General features: G+C 34.0%; 1 long non-coding RNA gene across 1 annotated transcript; it reads right to left on the bottom strand.

The window, feature by feature from the left end:
• Positions 1-1,172: 1,172 nt before the first annotated feature.
• LOC107910494 (uncharacterized) lies at positions 1,173-4,851 on the bottom strand. Its single transcript, XR_005910166.1, has 2 exons — positions 4,217-4,851; positions 1,173-2,335 (listed from the first exon to the last, which is right to left on the bottom strand). It is a non-coding gene; the product is annotated as an uncharacterized lncRNA (long non-coding RNA).
• Positions 4,852-5,186: the final 335 nt, after the last annotated feature.

Genomic DNA, 5,186 nt, shown 5'->3' with positions numbered 1-5,186 from the left:
AAAGCAAGCTTGGATTCAAAAATAGCAAATATCGTAACCTTGAGTAAACATGTGTTTTCAAAGTGACTTTTGATTCATTCTAACCTAATTAGAAGGTATTCCACTTCAATTTGATAGTTCATAACTGAATTTTCAATAATCAAACATTTTTCCCTTTTACATGTCTTTGAAAGCTTGAATTTTTTGGAAATTTTAGAACTATAGATTTAGGTGAAATTAATGGTTTAGATATGAAATTAAATGATGTTTGCGATGTTTGAAATCAAAATTGAGGATTAAAAATGATATTAGGAGTGTCAAAACTTTAATTTCGGTAAAACTAGCTAGTTTTCGGTAACGAGAAATGAGAGGCTTGGATGGTGTTTTCCTTGTTGTTTGGTTGTGTTCAAGGTTGTTTTTAATGATTTTAGAATGTGTTTGTTATGTGTGTAAAGTTTTGGATCAATATGGAGCCACTACGAGGAAGTCTAAATGCAAGGAAAAGCTTGTTTGACCTTTCGCCTAGTAAGCGGAAGCGTGATCGATGAGTGCCTGGAGTCGTTGTTGGTATTCGTAGCATTAACCGGGAGCTTAGCAATAGGCTAAACCCCAATCCTAAGTTCCAAGTGTAAGCCTTCTTTATACTTTTTGTTTTATTGTGAAATTTTGTCTAATGTATGTTGAGTTGTAAAATGTGAAACTGTTATGACAAGTAATGTGTGTGAATATTTGGATACCATAAATTGATTTTAATGCACACGTGCGTGGTCTGATGCATAATGGCTCAATGAGCATTATTGTGGCACTTAAAGTGTAATTAAATGTGAATCCTATATGATGCATTTTGTACAAGTTTGTGATGTAAATTGATGGATATGAACAGAGATTATGTGCATTAAAATAATATTTAAAATGTGTAATTGTGGATATTTTGGCCTTGTGATATCTTGAAATCGTTGGATATAATTGGCATGTCATAGGATTGTGAGTACTCACCTTTGCGTTTGTAATTGGGGCATTGTGGCCCAAGACAGATTGGAGAAATAAAGGAATGTCAAGCTAAGATCCATTCATCGGGACATGGTGTGTTAGAGAGTGTTTAGCTTTATGCTACACTTATAAGACATGTTAGACTCTTTGAGTCATTGGTGTGATAGAGATTCATTTCTCCAATGTGTGGTGATAGAGTCTAATTTTACGTTTCATAATTTCAAGCTACCAAATTATCATTATTTGAATTATATATGAGTTATTTTTTGTGTAAATACATGTGAGAGTATATGCTAGCCCTATGAGATAATGAAGCATGGTTATATTGTAAGGCCCAATTTCTGCCCGGGGCCCAAATATCAAAACAAAAGTAAACCCAAAAATAAAAAAGTCAATCTATAATAGGCCCAATATGACCCCAAAGCCCAAATGAAACCCAAAACCTAATAACCCAAAGTCTAGCCCAAATCAGATTAAATCTAACCCAGCTAGCCCAACAACTAAAAAACCTAACAGCCCAAAGCCCGATTAAAACATTTTCTTGAGTAAGAAACCCTAGCCAGGGTCAGCCTTCGGCACCGCATGTTCTGCTAGCCTCCTTTGCATACGTCGCCGCCGCTCGGCTTGCCAATCGTCGGTCTCACCAATCGCCGCCTTCCCATGCTCATCACATCAGTCACCTGCAAAACAGAAAACACATGCAACAGAGAAGACAACGAAGAAACAAACAAAATACTAACAGCAAGAAAATCAAAGAAATAAAAGCAAACAGAAAAGAAAAAGAAAAAGACAAGAAATCATAGCAATTAGCTTTAGTTTGGCTATAAAAGCCTAAACCCAATCTCTGCAATTGTTTTTCAGATACACAAGTAATCAAGATATAGATTTCAGACTACAGAAGGTGATTTGTGTCTCTGTTATTTTAGATTTATTTTTATTTTTTATTTTTATTTTAAAAATGGAATAAATAAAGAAAAACAGAAAACCAAAAGGGCGGTCGGGACTTACCTGTCTCCTCGTGGGCTATCGCCGTCGGAGTTCTCCTCCAGTCGTTAAGGCCGCAAAAACCCCTTGAGATTTCATCTCGACTGCATCCGCAAAAAGAAGACGGCGAAGTAGCAAGGACGACCACGTCCTCTTTTTCTTCCTCGTTTGCAGTTTCAAAATACCCCGAATCGGATTTACATTTGAAGAAAAAGCCCCTTTAAAGGGAGAGGATTCCTTTTTTAAAAGAAAAAAGACGTTTTTACTCTCTGGCACGGCGGTTACACGGCGGCGCTAGGGCGACCTACTGTTGAAAACCTAGGCCGGAGAGATGGGGGCGTTGAGAGGAAATGGAGGCTCCCTTTAGTTTTTTCCTTCTGGACTGAAAAAATAAAAGGTCAAAAAAAAATCTGGCTTCAATGATGTAATAAAACGGCACCGTTACAATAGGCCTCCTCAGGCGCCAAAACGGCGTCGTTCTAGGGAGGCCGACCCGTGACCCGACCCGCAGCCCGTAGGATCTGCGTATTTTACGATGATTGGGCTAATTCGATCCTTCTTGTTTTTTTGATTTGGGCCGCGAATTTTGACTTCCAAGTCAATCTGGTCCTTAGACCATGCGCAGACTCTCACTGCATTTAGGGCTGGAGAATATTTCCCTAAAGGTCCCTCAAGCTTCGAGCATATTTCAGTTCAGTCCCTTGCAACCTTTTTTAATTATTTGCGGTTTAAACCCCAATATTGTGACCCGATTTTAATTCGGTCCTCAGACATTTTATTTTTATTTTTATTATTTATTTTTTATTTATATTTGTTTTTTTATTTTAAACAAAAAGGGTTTTTATTAAATTTTCCTTTTAACATTTTATTTGTTTGTTTATTTTATATTTAACATTTAATCTGATTTTTATTAGTTTTATGTTTTTGTATGTTCTTATTATTATTTGATGATTTAATTTATATTAAATTTTATATATAATACATGAATGTTTTACTCCTTTTGGAATTTTACTAGTTTTGTGTTTTATTGTCGCTATTATATTGACATTGGTATCATTGCTTTTATGCATATATGTTAGTATTAGGTTTTGCTAGTATCAAGGCTATATAACTATTCTATCATGTGTATTATGTTATAGTTGTTGCAAATGTATATTATAATATTACTATTAGTTAGGTATGCTTTCTTTTATCTCAAGTAATTTTTTTTTAGTATAGTCCAAATCGCATACGCGTTACTCTTAAATATTCCATCGATTCTTACTCAAATTCAACAAGAGAAATATCCAAAAAATAAAGAAATATTTTGCATGTTAGAATTATGAGAAAATCGTGCCCTAACTTACGAGGTTTCGGTCTTTCTCGTTAAAACTAATAGCAAAATATCCTTTTAAAATTTCAAAAAATGAAAGATAAGTTTACCCTTACTTAACTTATGTTGTTGTGTATGCTTTGCAGTAATTCAGAACATTCACTGAGCTTATTTAAGCTCACACACTCTACATTAAAATTTTACAGATAAGTAGCACTTTCCGTGTGACTGAAGCGGCAAAGGAAGTGATTTAAGCAAGGCATAATTTTTGAGTGAGTGGTTTTGTGATTCTTTAAACATACTGAATAAAGGCAATGTGATGGTTACGACTATTATTATTATCATTATTTTGGGATTAGGCTTATGAATTTTTAATGTTGTTTTTGGACTTTGGATGTGGACAAATTTTGATGCTTGGGATTGATATTAGTAATGCATTCTATAGTTGTTTGACCAATGTGTTAATGTAGCATGAAAAATGGTTGAAAGATGATAGTAGGCTTGGTTAGAGTAAACATTATTTGCATGTTGAGTAGGAATATGTTTTGAGCATGAAAAACATTTTAGCTTGTGAAATTTTAGCATTCTAGGTAAAAGTATCGATACTTACGCTAGTTTTCGAAATTTTTCAAAATTGTCCTTACTACTCGAATAATTCTATTTCTAATATTTATTTAAATGTTTAACTAGTTATGATTACATGTCTAACAGTTGATAGTGGTACTTGTTGCTCTTATTTAAAATTGTGTTTGCATATGTGTAAGTTCTGATAGTTGTTTTAGCATTCTGTTACTTGGATCAGCGATCGGATCGGGTGAGAGATGTTACATTGATAAATTTTGATGCATCTTTCCTAGGCAATTTGAATAAATCTTGTTCGGAGTTAGTGGGATGAGATTCAGAAGGTAGGATTATGGGCTCAAGAATGATAATCAACTACCATATACCTACCCTTTTTGCGGCTGAAGTGTTGGTCTGCCTTCAAAGAGTCCAAATGGGTCTGGATCTTAGGTTCAAGAAAGTGGTTGTTGAAGAAGACAACCTCACAGTGATTAAGAAACTAGAGACACAAAGATAAGATGATTCTATGATAAGTGCTTACATTGAAGATGCAAAATGATCCAATCGAGGATTTAAGGAATACATGTTTAGATATATCGACAAAAAGGCAAATGAAACACCCCATCGACTAGCTATAGAAGGCATAAGAGGAGGAGGAACTACTTATCTGACTAATATGATTCCTTTGTCGGTGATGGAAGAGATGGAAAAAGATAGTCGGTAGTCAGAAACGACAGAAGAGCAAAGAAATGGTAATCAGTGACCAGATTTGGGGTTGTTCGAAGGGGAAAAAAGAAGGGTTGAGGAAGAAAGTCTCTTTAACTTCCATTATTGAGAAGAGACGGTTTTGATTCTAAAGAGCTATTGGTTTTTCATTTTCTAAATGTCCTTAAGGACTGTGGGGAGCTCTTTTCTAGGCTGGGTCTTTGTTGTGATTTTTTAGGGTGGATTTTGTTAGGTTTTGATTTTTTTTCTGTTTGTAAGTCACTTCTTTTAATAAAAATAATAAATGGCCTGATTTATATTCTAAAAAATATTATTTACAATAAATATGTTATATATCATAGAACTGATAAGTACTTAATTTTTTAATCAGGCTATTATAATGTGGGTAGCGAGCCTTTTAAAAAAAATTGACTCTGAGGATCACCTGGCTACCGAGACCGAGACTTATTTTGTTAATTTGGCAATAAAAAAGAAAATTAATATGTTCATAAACTTAATTGATAACTCAAAAGAAAAACTACTAGATAGAACTTTTTTCCACAATAAAATATGGAAAATGATAAATACACAAGGACTACTTATCACTTAATAGAGAATAAATTTAATTTTTTTTATTCTATTTCATTTAGGATTA

The sequence above is a fragment of the Gossypium hirsutum genome, chromosome D02, assembly GCF_007990345.1.
Source record: "Gossypium hirsutum isolate 1008001.06 chromosome D02, Gossypium_hirsutum_v2.1, whole genome shotgun sequence".
In the NCBI taxonomy this organism is placed as follows: Eukaryota; Viridiplantae; Streptophyta; class Magnoliopsida; order Malvales; family Malvaceae; genus Gossypium; species Gossypium hirsutum.
Note: the sequence above shows the minus strand (reverse complement) of the source record. Positions and strands in the feature narration are given on the sequence as shown.